Source organism: Pecten maximus, chromosome 14, assembly GCF_902652985.1.
Source record: "Pecten maximus chromosome 14, xPecMax1.1, whole genome shotgun sequence".
Lineage (NCBI taxonomy): Eukaryota > Metazoa > Mollusca > Bivalvia > Pectinida > Pectinidae > Pecten > Pecten maximus.
Genome location: NC_047028.1, coordinates 28,942,801 through 28,964,323, shown reverse-complemented (window position 1 = coordinate 28,964,323; position 21,523 = coordinate 28,942,801). Strand labels below are relative to the sequence as shown.

Genomic DNA, 21,523 nt, shown 5'->3' with positions numbered 1-21,523 from the left:
AATGTGTATACCAATTAATGTTTACCTTTTATTGCTGCCAGAACAAAGAAAATGTTAAATCCTTAAAAAAATGGCAGCCAGTTGAAAAACTGCACCTCAAAAACTATGTTACAAAAGCTACCAAAGGTTTCTCGTCAGACATGACCTACAAAGATTGGAAGGAGTGTGCAGTATACATTAAAGAAAAGGGAGGAAGTGAAAGGACAGGTATGTGCTATGAAGGGCAAGTGAGCTTATGCCGTGGCGCGGCGTCCGGCCGTCTGTCCGGCGTCAACTTTTCCATTCAAGCAACTTCTTCTCAATAACCAAAAGGCCCAGAGACCTAATATTGGGCCTGTGTCATGCTGGGGTGAAGGGCTACCAAGTTTGTTCAAATGAATGACCTTGACTTTCATTCAAGGTCACAGGGGTCAAATATGCTTAAAAAAAATTAAACAACTTCTTCTAAATAGCCAAAAGACCCAGGGACTTGATATTGGGTCTGTAGCATGCTGTGGTGAAGGGCTCCCAAGTTTGTTCAAATGAATGACTTTGACCTTCATTCAAGGTCACAGGAGTCAAAAAGGCTAAAATCGTTGAACGACTTCTTCTCAATAACCAAGCTAAGAGTCACAGGGAGTTCATATTGGGTCTGTAGCATGTTGGGGCGAAGGGCTCCCAAGTTTGTTCAAATGAATGACCTTGACATTTTTTCAAGGTCACAGGAGTCAAAAAGGCTAAAATCTTTAAACGACATCTTCTCAATAACCAAGAGTCCCAGAGACCGAATATTTGGCCTGTAGCATGCTGGGGTGAAGGGCTACCAAGTTTGTGCAAATGAATGCCCTTGACCTTCATTGAAGGTCACAGGAGTCAAAAAGGCTAAAATCTTTAAATGACTTCTTCTCAATAACCAAGAGTCCCAGAGACCTAATATTTGGCCTGTAGCATGCTGGGTTGAAGGGCTCCCAAGTTTGTTCAAATGAATGACCTTGACCTTCATTCAAGGTCACAGGAGTCAAAAAGGCTAAAATATTTGAACAACTTCTTCTCAATAACCAAGCTAAGAGTCCCAGGGAGTTCATATTGGGTCTGTAGCATGTTGGGGCAAAGGGCTCCCAAGTTTGTTCAAATGAATGACCTTGACATTTTTTCAAGGTCACAGGAGTCAAAAAGGCTAAAATCTTTAAACGACTTCTTCTCAATAACCAAGAGTCCCAGAGACCTAATATTTGGCCTGTAGCATGCTGGGGTGAAGGGCTACCAAGTTTGTTCAAATGAATGATTTTGACTTTCATTCAAGGTCACAGGAGTCAAAAAGGCTAAAATCTTTAAATGACTTCTTCTCAATAACCAAGAGTGCCAGGGAGTTGATATTTTTTCTGTAGCATGCTGGGTTGAAGAGCTCCCAAGGTTGTTCAAATGAATGACCTTGACCTTCATTCAAGGTCACAGGAGTCAAAAAGGCTAAAATCTTTAAACAACTTCTTCTCAGTAACCAAGAATCCCAGGGAGTTGATATTCAGTCTGTAGCATGCTGGGGTAAAGGGCTACCAAGTTTGTTCAAATGAATGACCTTGACCTTCATTCAAGGTCACAGGAGTCAAAAAGGCTAAAATCTTTAAACGACTTCTTCTCAATAACCAAGGGTCACAGGGAGTTGATATTCGGTCTGTAGCATGCTGGGGTGAAGGGCTGCCAAGTTTGTTCACATGAATCACCTTAACCTTCATTCAAGGTCACAGGAGTCAAAAAGGTTAAAATTTTAAATGACTTCTTCTCAATAACCAAGAGTCACAGGGAGTTGATATTCGGTCTGTAGCATGCTGGGGTGAAGGGCTGCCAAGTTTGTTCAAATGAATCACCTTAACCTTCATTCAAGGTCACAGGAGTCAAAAAGGCTAAAATCTTTAAACGACTTCTTCTCAGTAACCAAGAATCCCAGGGAGTTGATATTCGGTCTGTAGCATGCTGGGGTGAAGGGCTACCAAGTTTGTTCAAATGAATGACCTTGACCTTCATTCAAGGTCACAGGAGTCAAAAAGGCTAAAATCTTTAAACGACTTCTTCTCAATAACCAAGAGTCCCAGGGAGTTGATATTAGGTCTGTAGCATGCTGGGGTGAAGGGCTACCAAGTTTGTTCAAATGAATGACCTTGACCTTCATTCAAGGTCACAGGAGTCAAAAAGGCTAAAATCTTTAAACGACTTCTTCTCAATAACCAAGAGTCACAGGGAGTTGATATTCGGTCTGTAGCATGCTGGGGTGAAGGGCTTCCAAGTTTGTTCAAATGAATCACCTTAACCTTCATTCAAGGTCACAGGAGTCAAAAAGGTTAAAATTTTAAATGACTTCTTCTCAATAACCAAGAGTCCCAGAGACCTAATATTTGGCCTGTAGCATGCTGGGTTGAATGGCTCCCAAGTATGTTCAAATGAATGACCTTGACCTTCATTCAAGGTCATAGGAGTCAAAAAGGCTAAAATCTTTAAACGACTTCTTCTCAATAACCAAGAGTCCCAGGGAGTTGATATTAGGTCTGTAGCATGCTGGGGTGAAGGGCTACCAAGTTTGTTCAAATGAATGACCTTGACCTTCATTCAAGGTCACAGGAGTCAAAAAGGCTAAAATCTTTAAACGACTTCTTCTCAATAACCAAGAGTCACAGGGAGTTGATATTCGGTCTGTAGCATGCTGGGGTGAAGGGCTGCCAAGTTTGTTCAAATGAATCACCTTAACCTTCATTCAAGGTCACAGGAGTCAAAAAGGCTAAAATCTTTAAACGACTTCTTCTCAATAACCAAGAGTCACAGGGAGTTGATATTCGGTCTGTAGCATGCTGGGGTGAAGGGCTGCCATGTTTGTTCAAATGAATCACCTTAACCTTCATTCAAGGTCACAGGAGTCAAAAAGGTTAAAATTTTAAATGACTTCTTCTCAATAATCAAGAGTCCCAGGGAGTTGATATTGAGTCTGTAGCATGCTGGGGTGAAGGGCTCTCAAGTTTGTGCAAATGAATGCCCTTGGCTTTCATTGAAGGTCACAGGAGTCAAAAAGGCTAAAATCTTTAAATGACTTCTTCTCAATAACCAAGAGTCCCAGAGACCTAATATTTGGCCTGTAGCATGCTTGGGTAAAGGGCTCATAAGTTTGTTCAAATGCATGACCTTGACCTTCATTCAAGGTCACAGGAGTCAAAAATGGCTAAAATCTTTAAACAACTTCTTCTCAATAACCAAGAGTCCCAGGGAGTTGATATTGGGTCTGTAGCATGCTGGGGTGGAGGGCTACCAAGTTTGGTGAAGGTCTTGGATAAGTAAGAGTTCTAGAGTTAAAAGATCTGCTACTAGTTTCTTAAATCCTTTTCTGAGTACACTAATGACTTTATTCCTTGAGAGATTTTGATTAAACTTATACACTTTGCCTTCATTTATTACACATTTATGAAGCTTGAATAATAAGAGGATCTGTATTTTTTGCATTTCCTTGTTTAAGGTGTTTAGGAAAGGAAATTTTTATCAAACTTTATTTCTAACAAAAATATCATCCTTTACATCTGAAATCTTTGTAGAAAATAAATGTATCGTGCCATAAAGTAAAAGAAACAAAACATGTAAAACATATTAAGCAGTAAACCTTTAGGATATAATAATGAAGTATTAATTATTTCAATTCTATCACAATAGTAGGGGAAACCTTGACTTAAATTATTGAAATTGCAATGAACATTGGCCCTGGTTGATGAGATGAAGAACGTTGAACCTTGTTGATGAGATAAAGATCAATGACCATGCAGGTTGAAGAGATGAAGATCATTGACTCGATCTGATATATGAGAGGAAGATCTTTGATTTTGGTTGATGTAACAAAGGTCATTGACCCGGGTTGATGAGATGAAGACCATTGACTCGGATTGATGATATGAAGACCATTGACTCGGGTCGATGAGATGAAGATCTTTGACTTCGGTTAATGATCGAGACAAAGGTCATTGACCCTGGCCAATGAGATGAATGTTATTGACTGGTTGATGAAACAAAGATCATTGACCCGGGTTGATGAGATGAAGATCATTGACTCGGGTCGATGAGATGAAGATCTTTGACTCAGGTTGATGATCGAGACAAATGTCATTGACCCTCGCCAATGAGATGAATGTTATTGACTCTGGTTGATGAAACAAAGATCATTGATCCGAGTTGATGAGATGAAGATCTTTGACTCGGGTTGATGATCGAGACAAATATCATTGACACTGGCCAATCAGATGAATATTATTGACACTTGTTGATGAGACAAAGATTGTTGACCTGGGTTGATTAGGTGAAGATCTTTAACCATTCTTGATGAGACAAAGATCAATGACTCTGGTTGATGAAATGAAGATCATATTGCTCCTGGTTGATGAAAATTGCTAACCCTGTTGATGAGATGAAGATCATTGACCCTAGATGGTTGATGACGATTATGAATCTGGTAGATGAGATGAAGATAACTGGCCCAGGTAGGTGAGATCAACACCCTTTCCCTGGTAGATGATATACTTTTGAATCATGGAAACTAATAATATGGAGGTCCTTGCTAGGATAGATGGGATAAAGATAAATTTATATGGCAAGCTGTTTGGACTTGTCATATTAGAAAAAAGAGATATCTATATAGTTGAAATAAAGATACAGTCAAACCTGCTCTAACGGCCACCTTGAATAAGCGGCCACCTCTGTTAAGCGGCCAGTCTGTGGTCCGCCTGATGGAAATTATAATGAACCTTAAATAAGCGGTCACCTGTCTAACGCGGCCAACGGCCACAAAAATCTGCCCCAAGTCGTTGTGTCGTCCTGTATTCATACTTGCCAACTTTCCCGATTTAGTCGGGAATTTCCCGATTCCAGACTCCCTGCCCCGTCTCCCGATCGTATAGACAAAACATAGTGTATTCTCCCGATTTTGGAGAATATGTCTTGATAACCCCGTATGGAGCCCCTATTCATCTTGTTAGTTTGATTTAGGCCTATGACAGGTAACGCTTGCTGGCTAGTGAAAGACGTGTGGGGCATTGGTCAGTGAACTGACCTGCTTACAGACCGTAACGAAATTCTGACACTTCACTGACTGCAAGGGTGACAATACCCCGATAAATAAACAATTAATTAAAACCAATTAAGCTGAGGACGCGTGGTGATGGTTTTGTAGCAGGTCAGTCGTGGTTGATTAAACGCTTGTAAATGGCTTCGTATAATGCCTTTGATGTCAAGCGCATAAACGACCTCTACTTGACAGTATATCTCGGACAGAAAAAGTGAAAACAACATTGGCAATGTTATCAACGGAGTATCAAATTTGACAGATTACTTATTGAAATGTTAACTACATTTAAACATTGGCTGATCTTTAGATAATTAGCACAAGGAAATAAATTCACAATAACGACCATATAGACCGAAGGCCTGGTTGCCGGTAGGTAACGTCGTTTCAATCACGGTAGCATCAGCATACTTATAGTGTCAATTAGCAGAGACTTATTTTGGCTGAAACTTTCCCAATTCACATTTTGAAAGACAAAAACATGTCCACAAATACTCACTTTCTTAAACTAAATACTGTCATGTTAAAACTTTGAATTTAAGTATCAGTCCCCACCTACAAAGTACTGAGTTGTAAGCATATAGTGAATACAACTGCTGGTACAGCCCTTTTTTTTTTTTTTTTTTTTGTATTATTGTCTTTGTTGTAATACAAAGGAAACATTTGAAATTTCATTCAGATATTATATTGTACTCTAGATATTTATCGTGACATTTTAGGTATTTTTTTTGAAGTTTACTGCTGGAGAGTAAGCTTGATAGAAAGTGATATCATTGTGATAATTTGCATTTAATTGACTGACATCTATCTTACAACATAATTTTCATAACACATCTAAGTAAATACTTTTATTTAGAGTGAACAGTGAGTTAAATCATATCCAGAAATAATTAAAAATGATGTACTTTTGCAGCTATTTTTTGTAACTTGTTGCTTATATAATTATCTTTCCAAACTTGAATAAAAAAGATCACTGACCAAGCTTGAAATAAGTTTTTTCCCACCTTTTTTTCTGTGAGGGAAGGAAGCTTAAGTGTTCATGCAAGGAATTTATTTTCCAATAGCAAATTATCTCCCCTTAGTTTTTGTTTGCTAAATGTGTCGCGCGTGAAATGTGTTTTCCGGTCAAAAAAGTTGCTCACGCACTTTCTCCCCCATGAGAATTTTAAAAAGTTGGCAAGTATGTGTATTAAGCGGCTGTTTTGTCCGGAAGTAGACATCCGCAATGATCACATGACCAAATATTTTTATTAAATTCATCAAAACTTTTATCTTTGTTGGCTTTCATTTCAAAATACACTGAACATGGTATATTGTAATCAATATCAATAAGTGCATTATAATATGATAAATTCAATAAACTGTTGAAAAAGAATATGGCAACAGGCTGTTTCTGGCCAACCAGGTTTGAGCAGCCACCTGTCTTCAACAGCCAATATCTGTCGGTCCCTTGGGTGGCCGCTTAAAGGGACTAAATGGCTAGATTTCCACTTAAATAATATATAAAAAAGGGTATACGATTTAAAATGATGTAAAAAGTTAAGCACTTTATGTTAATTATACATTTCAAAAGTGTCCATAACAATTTGTTAAAATTTAATGAAAAAAATAAAATAAATTTGACTAACCTAGTAGTTATTTCATATTATTATTTTTCGATGTGTGTAAACAAATACCTCTGCGTACCTTTGCGCATGCGCGATGCGGGAAATTGGAAACATCATAACAAAAATGGCGAACACCCGATCTAAGTGGAAGGGTCCTGAATCAGTTTTAACCGAGAGCACGAAGAAACGAATAATCGAGAACGTGATTTTAACTTCACAAAGACGAACACGTATCTTAGAGACAGAGCAAGCAGATGGCATCAGTTAAAAAAGACCGAAGGGATTAAAACAGACCCTCCTTTGGCCAAGCTAATGCCTTGAACAGGTTAGTTGACAGCACTGGACTTCGATGTTTCGTAGATCAACTGTCGTGTACGCCCAGATGATGACTTGATAGTACTTGATGATACATAATTATCATAAATGGTAACAACTGATATCGAGATTAAGCTTAAGAAAGGTCACGTAGTGTTAACACGGCATGAATCGCTTGGTATTGGCCTCAACATGTCCTAAATGGGAATACAAATCAAAGGGGGCGCCCAAGAGGGAATTTTGACATTTGTCAAATTAATCGTATTATACCAGAAAGTAAACTTAATGACTTTATGATTTTGTTAGACTGCCTGTATATTACACATTAAGTTTACATTGTGTTATTAATATTCCGTTGTACAGTTTTGAAAGCAAGTCTGAGATCTAGAGCGTACGTAGATCTGGTCATAAAGAAACTGAAGCCAATGAAGATGACCACAGGCGACATGGAGTACATGCAGCCACTACGGACGACACTATTACTAGTCGCACTTACGTATTTTTCATAGTTAATTAATTACTAATCCTTGAGGCAATTAATTAACAAATATTTATATAAATCATTAGCATTTGGATGTGAAGGAAGAACATTATTTATTTATTGAGTCGTATAATTAAAAAGTCGTGGAATAGTTTCTGTCGATGCTAATTAACATTCAAAATTCTCATAATTATACAACACAAGTCATGTATCACTGTGAACTGTTATTACGTTATGATTTGCATATTGATATACAAAAAAATGTAGATATATATACGTATATAGGCGTCAAGTTTGATTACATGTTTTGGTCTATAGTATATGACACATATTGTATATAATCAGTTTGAAAACATAACCAATTCCTATACATGTATTGGTTTGTAATCAGATACCACCAACCGATCAATTTTCGATAACAATTTTTTTTTCTAATTAAAATGAATGGATTTGAAATATTGTTTTTGTTTAGCAGCTACCAATAATAGATTTTTTTTGTAATTAATAATTTGAATCAGAATAAGTGAACCAATCAGTTTTGACCACTATAATTCATGCATGAGCTGCATGCATGTGTAGCGGGACTGGACTGAGTCGATCATCAGTGACCACGTAGCTCAATAGTTGGTAGAGCATCCGGCTGGTGTTCGGAGGCCCGGGTTGGAACCCCGGTCTGGCCGCTTACGCTACATTATCTCCTGATCTCCTGTTACACATGTATCCTCTACTTTTAACACTTGTTGAAAATTGCTGAATTCTTAGTGTATTTGGTAAGATATTGTGCAATTGGAGATTGAAAAACTTCTGGAGTATCAATTTAATGAATTTAGTATTTTTTTTTTTTTGCATTATATATTGATAGTGATTGATTCACCAAATTAATGCAATAACACCATAATTAGTTTAGTTATTTCCCATGGTGTTTTTGGGCCTAATGGCCATCTTCATACGCTTCATTTATTTGACGTCTTGGATACCACATTATGATGTCACATATACAATATCATGCCTTAAGATAGTCATTAGGCCCGAAAACGTAAGCGAAACACAACATATGTTGTGTTGAATTTACATTTTTCAACTATTGATACTGGTATACATATTTAAGACCCAGCAGAAGCCTTGATTGTGTGTAGAGGCTAATTAAGCTTGAATGTGAGTTGAGAAAATGTTGACAGGCGAATTATTTGATGAAAAATCAGACAAAATATCGTGAAGAGCCATCTTTGCATGATAAATAATGACTGCTATGTTTCAGTATAAGGCATGATGATAATATTGCCAATTTTGCACATTTTGTTGGTTTGTGTAACTGGAAATTACATTGATTTTGTGTAAGAAAATATCTTTTCTTCTTCTTATAGATATCACAGGATTTATAACACAAAAGTTCTTGGAGGACAAAAAGTGCCGTACAAGGTGGAAAGGACATACCAACACATCCAGGGACTCATCAATCTGATAGTGGCCAACAGAATAACAGATAGAACTGGAATATCTAGCCAAAACCCTTGCATCAAATAGATCCCAGAAGATTCAAACTCCTAGCCCATGCTCCTCCACCATCTACTGCCCAAATGGTAGAGGAGAAGAAATCCCAATTAAGATGAATGGGAATAATTGACATTTTGAGACTAATCACGTTCCAGAGACTATTACTTTTGAATATCTGTCCTTACGTTTAGTAGCTGACCTGGTCCGAAGGACCAAGGTGAGTATGCCATACTGAGGCGTCCGGCATTCGTCTGTCAACATTGTGAACACAATATTTGAATAACTTGAGTAAATGTCAGAATATACCAAATTTGATAAAACTTTATAAGCAGCCATATATCGACAAGATCTCAGACAACTTCAAAAATAGAAATTATTGGACAGTAGTTTTTGACAGTAGTTTGCAGAGTTATTGCCCTTTGTAATGGTCTTATTATTAACATTTTTTTAGTTCACTGGTCAGAATGGAAACTCTTTTAGAAATTCTACTAGTCCTGAACAATTAAATGGATTTGATGAAATTTGGTCAGGAGAATTATGTGGCAATGTTATATGTTGCATAAATGAAGCGTCACCATCATCTGAGTGGCACCTTTCGGGGCAAAATAAGAGAATTACCTGGTATAGCAAAAAAAAAAAGGATTTAACTCATTTTTTTTTTCAAGAATTACATCTAGTCCACTTGTAGTTTGAACCATTGTTGGGAGAGGTAGTTCAAAAGTAGAAAAATGTTTGAAATGTAACTTAAATTTGAGTATTATGTCATCATTACTGAATTATCCAGGTTAGCGATGCAGGCCCTTTGGGCCTTTAGTTTATTGGTATAATGTTACTATAATAGCTTAGCTGTTATCCATTCCATTAATGTCATATGATAATCAGTGCAGCCTTAATTTCAAAATTTATATAATCTCAAGAGACAAACAACATTGTCTGGTCTGAAATTTAAATGCTTAGTCAAAAATGATTATTCATAGCTGTACATGTGTGCACTATTGAAATATTCATGTTAACACTCACAAGTAATTTATAAACTCTCAAAATTCATTGATGTCAACACCCACTAGTGCTCAATAGTCTTTAATGTCAACACACACTAGTACTCAATAGTCATGGATGACAACACTCACTAGTAGTAGTACTCAATAGTCATTTATGTCAACACTCACTAATACTCATGTCATATATGTCAACACTCACTAATACTCAATAGTCATGGATGACAACACTCACTAGTACTCATTAGTAACGTATGTCAACACTCCATAATACTCAAGTCATGTATGTCAACACTCCATAATACTCAATAGTCATTGATGTCAACACTCAATTATCACTGATGCCAACAATTGTCATTGATGTTAAGTCACTAGTCATGGCAGTCAACTTTCTCTAGTCATTGATGCCAATGCTTACATCTGAGCAAGACAATAAATACAATGTGGTAAATTCTTTATTTGCATGTTTGACTTTTCTCAGTGTTTTCTATATCAAAACTATTTGTGAGACAAATTGTACTGTGCATTTACTGTTTAGTGTATTATCAACATCATAAGTCACTGTTCTGTTGATATTCTGATAAATTAGGGTTGGATCTTTGGGTCACCTGAGATGAAGTATGAAGTGACCTATTCTAACTGACTTTTGTCCGTCGTCTTTCGTTGTTTGTCTTTAAACAATTTGTCAGTAAGCTTTCATGGTCAAAAGGTCAACCAAAACTGTGGATTACATAGTCCCAACCTCCAGGGACCTGAGGGGCAGGGTCAAAAAGGGTCAAATTGACTAAAATTTGAAAGATCTTCTCAGCTCGCAGATATGGTAGAATCATATACTGGTGTCTTTAACAAAAATTGTGAATTTCATAACCCTGATGGGGGACTAAATTTATATAGGGAAATCACAATTTTGATCAGCATTTGTTTGATTTCTATTGAAATTCATTCTAACTTCATTAACATTATCAGCATGGGATGACAGCTTGATCGCATGCCATGTTGGCCCTGACTGACCTTCTGGGCGAGGCTAAAAAGGGTCAATTAAATTGAATATTTCAAAACTCAGGTGACCATTAAGGCCAATTGGCCTCTTGTTTTACATAAGCAACCTTTTCACTGCACAGGTGTCAAAACAACTTCCTTGAAATAAGATAATTCAGCTTATGTGTATGGGCAAACAGACAAAGTGATTACCAATAAAATGCTTAAATTTTCACGATTTCTATATTTTCTTTACTCCTGTCACCTTGACCTCTACCCATATATAGTTAGACTGCATGCTCTGCTGACTTGCCAATCAAGATGCTATTGAGGTTGACTGAAATACAAGAACATGTAACATATAAATGAACATAATTGTACATGTAGGTAAACTTGAGAATAGTCCAATTCCTTAATCCATGACTGTCATTGAGACTGTCATCTAATCATTGAATTATTAAAACAGTATGGACATCAGTATTGTGAATTAAATATCTCATTTATATCGATGATAAATTGATATAAGTGAGATAATACATTATTGATATAAATGAGATAATCAACAATACTCATATCCATCTTTTACCATGTATCAGTGTTATCCATTTCTTAACGTACATATTTAATTATATAATTCATTAAATAACGTACAAGGCTTTCAACAACATTTTAACTATAATCATTAAACAGAAGCAAAGTTAAGTGCAAAAACTACTAACTCAATGAAGGTTCCGATTTTTAATTAGGATGTCAATCTGAAAGGCCGAGGGATTCAAACAGTCGAAAAAATTACAATTTCTGTGTAAAACTGAATTATTTTTTCTTATATCTAGACCTACAGTTTGTGTATTGCTCTCAGTGCAATCAATTTACAATGTAGATCTCCATTAATCAGATTTAATTTGAATTCACATTTGGGTAGGCCTATCATGTAATTAGTGATCGGCATTTTTTTTTTGTATGTTACAACAGAGACATATATGTCTGGTTACAACTGTATAGCTGTTACGTCGTCACAGCACTTACGGTCATACAAAATAGCAATTCCAATTTGAGTTTACACTTCGATTTCTTACATTGGGACGATATTGAATTGAATGAACACTTCAAAGATGAATAATAATAATATTTTCCTACATCACAATAAACGAAACGAAGTCCCCTTTGGAGGCCCCATTGCCGAATGTCAAAATTTTACATGCTACTTCTGAGGGTTATACGTACTTTTATCTGTTTGAGCTCTCAATCAACAATAGTGAATAACGATCGGTACTCCTCGAGACCGTATAAACCATCCGATTGCAAAGTAATCACGTTCTACATCAACGTGACAAAATGTTTACACTTACCTCGATTCCATTTTCGTCGGGTGAAAGCGAGGATACTGAAATCATGTGACGCACTCGGCTCTCTCCGATGTAAACAACAAATGTTGTTCAGCGATAATTCGAAGTTGATAAACATTGCCAATATTTCACAAAAAGTGTCATAATTTTGTAAACAATTTAATTTCAAGTATCACAACGCTTTCCGGAAATCAAATGCATGTAGAAATTATTGAAATCTAACCATTTAACCCCTTAGTCCCTTTAATACAGCTAGGTTTGACTGTATTTGTATTCACAAAGAAATAAGAGATATCTTCATTGATATAGAATAAATATACATATATCTGTATATAATATATCATTTCTATTCAGAAACTGATAAAGCCATGCTTACTTTCATACATCCTTTCATTTATTTATTTATTTATTTTATTGTATTTTTGCCAATATGCCTAATGGAGCAACTTTCATTGGATACAGATATTAATTACACTGTAAATACCGAGTATGCAACCGAAATACTCTCTAATGCCCTTCTGCATTTCATCTTTTATTTCTCTTTCATGTCTTTCATATCCATTTTATCTTACTTTTTTTCCTTTTCCACCTAAGTGATGTATATCCGGATTTTCTTTTCGGTTTCCGCAACGACTATTATCATATTCAAGATGGCGGCTTCTATGAAAAGTCTCCGTGAGTTAAACAGCTAGTGGCAATGTCTCATATTCTAGTTGATTCATCAATGCACAATTATCCTGGCTACAGGAACGAAATTATACCATCGATAAGAATGAATATGCAACCTTTTCCAAAAACTTTGCTTTGTGGTCCGTCGCTCGGAGCTACTTTATCATAGCCCGAGTTTTCTCTGGCCCCGTCAACCGGTTGGGGTATTGACCGAAACGGACTTGGAATTACCGAAACGAATATCCCAATCCCCCGTCACCATGTCTGGTGTATGGTGACAGGACCAGAATAAACTTGTGCTACTTTATCGCAGCTATGGATTTCTGTATCTACATGTTCTAAACACACCAACAATGTTATCACTTTCCTTTAAATAGATTTATATATATACCTGCATAAAATCCCGTTTTCCTTGATTGCAAGAAACCACGATCATCTTATACGGAATATTCCATATCGATGATTTTGCCAGGACTTGTTTTAATATACGTGAAATATTCATAGACATGTAATTGTGCTTCGATTTCACTGTTTGATTTTAATCATCTTACATTATTAACAGAACGAAAATGATTTTATTTTTATTTTTTCCCCATTCTAGGTATACCAATGACCTTTCAGCGATGGCGTTGGTTAAAAATGTGGCACAAAACATCTTTGCGAAGTTTGAACTCTAACTCCATTGCCTCTGAATCGGACGCTGTCAACTATGATGTCATTGTGGTAGGAGGTGGCCATGCCGGGACAGAGGCGGCTTGTGCTTCTGCAAGTGTTGGCAGTCGGACATTACTAGTTACACATAAGATAGAAACAATAGGTACATAATATAAATGGTCATTGCCCACATAATCAATTATTGGGAAAATATCAAATTTCTTACATAAATACATTTTGCTTCCAGATTTCCATTCCTACTTTCATTGACTTAATTCAACAGTTGATTGTCCAGCTTGACCAGAGGAAAATACCTTTCTATAAATAGCCCTGTCTAAAGACTATATTTGAGCATGTGACATGATAATATTGAAAGCGAGACATAGGTGTTACATATAAACAAGTTTGTTAAGTACACAAACAGAAATTGAACACTTAATTTGCGAGCTTTTGAAAACATCTGTTTCCTTTGTCAAGCAAAGTGTTCTAAAGTTGAGTGTCAGTGTTCTGAGTGCTGAAATCAACTTACTACCCGAAATAGGCATGTCGTCCAAAATCCCAAATATACTCTTAGACTAATAGTGTAGGTATACGCAGAGGGATGGGTAAGATGTTTACCCATTCCGTCCCTTATTGGATGTTAAAATAGGGTCTGTCTACCTACAGTTTTAGAGTGCATTTGGACAAAATGTTGCGTTACATTTTGACAGCTGACTTCACTAACTCAGCCTATTTTGATTTCAGCAGTCAGAACACCAACGGAAACGGACATTTTCAAAACCTATCAAATTAAGCTTTCAATTGTTGTTTGTGTACAAAACAAATTCATACCAAACTGATGAATCTTATTGATGTAACATATTAGTTTGGATGAAAATTGTACATCATAGTCTGGGGCAAGATTTTAATACCCAGACTGCGAGATTTCCTTTCAATCCAACAATTGATTTATCAAAGATCGAGCGTTTAATTCAGTTTTGACAGAAATTTTGATTTTATTTCATAAAGCCCTTATTGAAATAAAAACAACAAGTTCATAGTGACATGTGTAAGGAAGCGATATGGGACAGGGCATAGCTTACAAATGTAGACTTTCACCTACATGCACCAAATACTGTACATACACAGTATCTTCTTCGTTTCTTGTTTGTTGACATTCCCACAATTTATCTTTCCTCCCAAAGATATCTTGAGATGCTGTCTGTCTTATATTCATTTTCTCCATCTGATTAAACTAAAAACTATTCTTTCAAGCTCATTTTCATTCAGCCATTTTAAAATTTATTTAGGAATATAGACACTCTTAAATTTGCACTTTGTTCCATTCAATCAGGAAATTTTTTATTTGTTTCGGTGGTGACTATATACATGTATATATATATGTAGCTTTAAGTCAATTCGAAAAAATACAATTTGAAAATAAGGGAAGTGAATATGTTTAGGTCTAAGAAAGAAAATATTGTGTTTTTCCATTTACATGCCAGAAAAATAGGATTGTAAGGACTGTTATAGGACACTTATTTAATTGGTAAGATTTACTAAGGATATAACAGTTACTATATATAGACAAGGGATCTTGAATTAAATAATCCTTCCTTGAAAATGCATCAGATAAAAAAACCCACACAAAAACATTTTAGGGTAGGCATAAAAATATAGGGTAAGTAGGGTAGGGTTAGCGGAAACACAGGTACATGTATTTTTTATCATTTAGGCCTCAACAACAATTTTATGAACCAAATATCACCCATTTTCATATTTCTTGCGTTCAGTTGGAAAAATCAGTGGTAATGAGAGGAGGTATATCTGTCGAATACATACCATTGTTGTTTGCAGGCGAAATGTCATGTAATCCATCATTCGGAGGGATAGGTAAAGGACATTTGATGACAGAAGTTGATGCCCTTGGGGGAGTTTGTGCTCGGATCTGTGGTAAATATTTATGTTACATCTGGTTCATGTTTCCAGAGTTTATGTCAAATTAATTTAACACAACTAAATCTTTATGTATATTCTAGTTTGCCAAATTTTACAATTACCTGTGTAATAGGAAGGAGTAATGAACAATACGCTACATGTGCTTAGCCTCCCACTAGTGACCTCTCACATCCTGCCACTACCTTAATGAAAATTCCTGCTAGCCTGAGCTGGTAGACTGACCTATTCTGGCCACTTTCACACTACTCCCTCCTTTATAAAGTCTCTGCCCAAAGACAACCACAACCTAGGTTCTTTAGCTCCAATGAAGCCTTTCAGTCTTCTTTAGTCCTCTAGCTTACACTTGGAGTGGTCACATTACCAAATCTGTAATAGGATAGAGTAATGTAAAATACCCTGCGTGTGTCGGGCTTAGAACTAGTGACGTCTCGCTCTCAAGGCAAAGCATCCAACAACTATAGGCTAAATGGAAATTCCCATTAGCCTCAGATAGTACTTGTTTAAAGGTGACCTGTCTCCACTTTTATGCTTTGTAACTTGTTTTAATAATACAAAATCTAGTATAAGATAATAGCATGCTGGATATATTTTTTTTCTGTTTTTTACCAAAAAATGGTAAATTATTTTTCCCATTGCCTTTAGATATTCCTTTACTATTTCCTTTACATACAAATTATCAAATTCCTCATTTCATAATAATGTTGACTAATTATGTTAGCTACGTTGTGTGATCCTCATCTTGTTTTGTAGATCAACTGGTATCCATTATAAAGTTTTGAATAGAAGCAAAGGACCTGCTGTCTGGGGTAAGTCTGCCTAGGACTTCTGGCTAAATAGGCCATGTAATATACCTAGCTGTATATTACACAGGCGAAAGTGCCACACATGTGCCACATGCGTAAAACGAAAGTCATATGGAAATTTACATGCGTAGTTAAGCAGAAAAGAGCATGCGCGTAAATCGTGCGTTGAGTTCATATGAATATCGTGCGTAATACGCATGAAAATTGTGTGAAAATCGCATGAAAAATGCTACGCATGTGGCACATGTGTGGCACTTTTGCCTGTGTAGATGATGAATTTTGTATATAAATATATGTACCTATAAAGATAGCAGAGAGTCGCATACTGCAATTACATCACAAAATCTGCCATATACAGAGTTATTGCCCTTTGAGACATGTGTGCCATTTACTTTGAGCCCTATATCACAAATATTATTGGTATTACCGAATTGTGTATAGGAGTACAGGGATAGATGTGTGTTGCTAACTGAAATAAGTTACAAACTTCTCCATATACAGAGTATTGACACTTAATGCACTTTTATTTGAATCCTGTCATTGTCAAGTTTTAATTTTGTGATATCTAACAATGGTCTGCTTGCAACATTTCCCCCTGATTTGGTTGTGTCCATGGTAACATTATTATAATGAGCCATATTATCATGATATTGTTAACATATAGTGCTATCAGTCTACATAGAATATGTATAGAAACTACAGCTGTAATGCAGTGTGTTACCAGCCAAAATATCATTGAATGGGATTCAAAATTATCAGACACAGAATATGATTGTGACTTTATCATTGTTGTTTAGATATGACTGAAAATAACCTTGATCAATACCTGATGGCTGTATTACAGGGTTTACGTGCCCAGATAGACCGGGATCTGTACAAGAAAAATCTACAGACAGATGTCATGGCAACTGAAAATCTCACTGTAGTTGCCTCCCCTGTTGAGAACCTGATCCTACAAGAACCACACGACCCTCAGCATCAACTCACCAAACAAGCCTGTGTGGGGGTAGTACTAGGTATGTTGTATGGCCACAGAAATCAAAGTTTTCATTGTGTGTGCTATATATAGCTCAATCAGCAAGGAGCATAGTCTGGCCTGGTAAATTTGTAGTTGAGAATCCCCGACTGAAGGGGGAAAAGTTCGTTTCAGTAATCAACGCAGTCTTTGTTTATTTTTGTGTTTCTATAATATGTCCATTTTGAGTTTTGAGCTGTTTCTATAATATGTCCATTTTGAGTTTTGAGCAAATTTTCCTGGTCGTGTTGAGGGATCAGATCCATCCACTTATAATTATTGAATCTTAACACTCTTTGAATTCTAAGTTGACCCTTATGAATACCGGGGTATATTTTTGACTTCCTTAAAACTTCACTGTTGAGATTAAATGGAAATGTCTACCAGTATTTTGAATACGTTTTTCCCTTCCTATAGCTATTTGTGATTTGACTTCTGAAGCCTGGATCACTTTTTAGAAATGAAGACTTAGGCCACCCTTAAAAATATCTTGGTTTGCTGTAACCCAACCAGGGGGGTCTTACATATGGGTAGGTAGGTAGGGCTGAAATGTTTTTTTTTATTCAGTTCTGAAAACAGATTTTCAACCTTTAATACGAAAATGAACCAGAATATGGAAATCATTATTTATCTTGTATTCTTAAAAAAAGAAATGCACACCAACCTTATTTCGGTTTGGGAGACATAGTTTCAAACCTGCACAGTAACTTCCAGATATGAATATCTGGAATGGTCAAATCGTTAAAAAACAATGTTGTATTTTTCCCAATAACATTTTTTGAGTCGGCGCATTTTTTTCTGGGAAGGCGGGTTACAGCAAACCAACAACATTTTGTCTATTTTTATTTTGGCCTTAGGAACCCAATGTGTCAAATCTGACCGATGATTCTAATTAAATGTTGTAATGTAGCTTTGATAAGTTACAAATATATGTCATCTTATGCCAGAGTGTTCAGCTACTGTTAAAGTTAAACATTAAAAAAAAAATCCCCCCAATTTTTTTTAAATTTTATTTTCTGAAAATGAACCTCAAAAATATACCTGCACACTACATGCACACATTTAAGGTAGTTTAACATCAAAAGTTATTGAAAATTATTTTTTTACCTGTTTGGAAAAAAAGGTAATGGAGAAAAGGTTTATAGCAAAGCAGTAGTACTGACCACAGGAACATTTTTATGAGGTAGTATTAACATCGGACTGACCACCTGGGCGGCTGGAAGGATGGGAGATAAACCCTCAGTGGGGCTGGCCAGAAGTATTGAGAATGCTGGGTTCTCCATTGGAAGATTAAAAACTGGTAAGTAAAGTGTGAAGTGAGATGTATGGTTTTAACTAGTGAGTACAATTAAAAATACTACAGGAAATTAAAAGAAATGTTTGTTGTGTATAACTAAGCATTCATTGTTTTCGTTGTTGACTAAAAACTAGAAAATTATGAACAATTTTATGTGAAGTTTATGGCTATCAGTTGAAAGCTCAAAATCTTGTAATAGGAATGATTAATTTGTTGGCTCAAAACTAACGAATAATTATATAATAAATTATGTAAACTTTATTTATTTTACAACAGTTGCAAAAACAAGTCATATCAACTTGTATTAATCACTCTTGTTGGCCTGGATGAATGGTCATACTGTGTGAGGAAACTGAAATACCTGGGAAAAACCCATGTGGTCGGGCAGGTTACTCCATACATATGTACCTTTTCATATCGGAATGCGGAATCAAATCCCGGCTGCCTGGGGAAAGGCAAGTGTATCACCACTGTGCCATCCTACCAACCAGATAAAAAAAAACCAGGACTTGGAAAAAGTACATTTACCCTGCAATAAACCCAGGGGCCTCTGACTCTGATTCTAAGGCCTGGTTTATTGCTGGAAAAGAAAATACAGGGTACCCACGACCTATCGCGACCCGAATCTACCGCCAGCCCTCGGATACCGCCACCTAAACCTCTGGAATGTATTTACCTCCTATATAATCCCATTGTTGCGTTCGTCGTCCATGCATACCGCCATCCGCCACGTTTGTTAAAATACAAATGTCCTGAATAGCTATGATTTCCCTCGATGATATCGCCATTTTGTTCTGTTTTTGGTGATTGAGGAACTCTTTAGTGTACTATTTATAATATGGTGTGATTATCTCGTATAGATATATAAACCTAAAACACAAAATTAAGGAAATCATATGTGTATTATAATCAATACAATATACAGTAATCCCTCGACCTATCGCCACTCGATAATAGCGCCACCCTCACCTAGAACGGAACGGATTTTTGCACTCTTTAATTCCCCAGTTAAGTCCGCCACCCTCGCATACCGCCATCCGCCATATGCTTTCAAGAACAAATGTGCCGAATCACTGTATATTTCCCTCGATTTCACCGCCATGTTTTTATCGCTGTGGAACGCTTTAGTGTCCTATTTTTAGATACTGGTACTTCCCCATTCAAGCACAGGTGAAGTTACGCTTCAGTGATTCTATTCGCTGATCGAATCGTCATCGGTATTGGCAAAAGGAATGTTTGTTTTTATAATAAAATACGTTATGAATTCTACTCACATTGTGTATGTGAAAGACAGCTGACTGTCAGACAATTTGTTGACGCCGATAAACAGACAGAAATTACCGAAGTGCAGACAGAAAGCGACATCATTGACTCCGTTACAAGTTTTGACGACAGTGAAACGGACCTTAACACTGACGATGACGGTGACGAACCACAACATATTCCGAGCGGAACAGAGGCAAAAGCCACTATAGTAACGGTAATGTGATTTCTAGAAACGTCGGACAAAACAACATAATTAGAAATAAACTCTTGCAGAATGATTTAAAAAAAAATATCGGAAATTATCACAGACAATAGCGACAAAAGCATATCAGTGATTTTTTTTTTACCAAACTACAAAAACAATAACCATGTTTAGACACTTTTACTGTTCAGTACCTGAAATTGAAATGTTTGTGTTTTCTGATTTGATCACAATAAAAGACATTGGATTCCTACATTTTTGTTTTTTCTCAAATTCGATACTGCCGCCACCCTCTTTATACCGCCAATTACAACAAGAACAAAAGGTGGCGGTATAACGAGGGTAGACTGTATATTCTAAATATAATACTTAGCTTTTATTTAATGAAATGTTGGTAATGCAATCTCTTTTATGGTTGTAATTTTCATAATTCTATACTATCGCCACCCTCGTTATACCTCAATAACTGCCGTAGACGAGATGTGGGGATATAACAAGGGTAGACTGTATTAGCTTTTAGCAGCCAAAGGATATGGGTGGGCTTATTACTGGACATGGGTTAGCTAGCTAGCTAGATAGATAGATTGATAGGTAGATAGATAGATAGATAGATAGATAGATAGATAGATTGATTGATGATTAGATAAAGCTGTCCCATACTTTTAACAGGAACTCCTCCGAGATTGGATGCGAAGACTGTTGACTTCTCTAAGACTGAAGTAAAGAAGGCAGATGACCACACACGACCTTTCTCTTTTATCAATGACAGAGTGTGGATCTCAGTGAGTTTAGATTTATTCTTTTTATATCATATTACATTTTGAAGAAGCACTCAAGTACATGTGAGGATTCCCCCTTTAATTTTAATACAACTTGTCTTATTTTGTTTTATTACATAATGCCTTTGATTTTCCTTAACTATACACATAAGCTGTATTTTGAACTATTGCACGGTCACATACGAACCATTGAACACCTGTGACGCTTTGGAATTTGGTCATGTGCCAACTATTAAACACCTGTGACGTTTCGGAATTTGGTCACGTGCGAACTATTGAACACCTGTGACGCTTTAGAATTTGGTCACGTGCGAACTATCACACATCTGTGACGTTTCGGAATTTTTCGTCCTTATCCTTTCAAGCGTCTAGGACACTCATATGTCAACAATATATGTCGAAGATGGTCATGGTGACTTCTAGGCCTACAGGAAAGTTGATATGTCAGTGATTATAACTGTGTTTTAGTGATTTTATAATAAAACAAATATAACATGGTTGTCTGTGCATTAGTCCAGAATATTTGACCCTCGGTACTGGTAATTGACTGATTTTCTTTTGCACTTGGCCTTTGGCCTCCTGCCTCGTGCAATAGAACATCGCTTGATTACCAGTA

The 21,523-nt window shown here is 36.4% G+C and overlaps 1 long non-coding RNA gene and 1 pseudogene across 1 annotated transcript; both read left to right on the top strand.

Annotated features, from left to right (window-relative positions):
- Nucleotides 1-6,637: 6,637 nt before the first annotated feature.
- Nucleotides 6,638-10,424, top strand: LOC117342416. Its single transcript, XR_004535859.1, has 3 exons — nucleotides 6,638-6,997; nucleotides 7,351-7,483; nucleotides 8,833-10,424. It is a non-coding gene; the product is annotated as an uncharacterized LOC117342416 (long non-coding RNA).
- Nucleotides 10,425-12,934: 2,510 nt separating this feature from the next.
- Nucleotides 12,935-21,523, top strand: part of LOC117341851 — a 31,345-nt pseudogene continuing 22,756 nt past the window's right edge.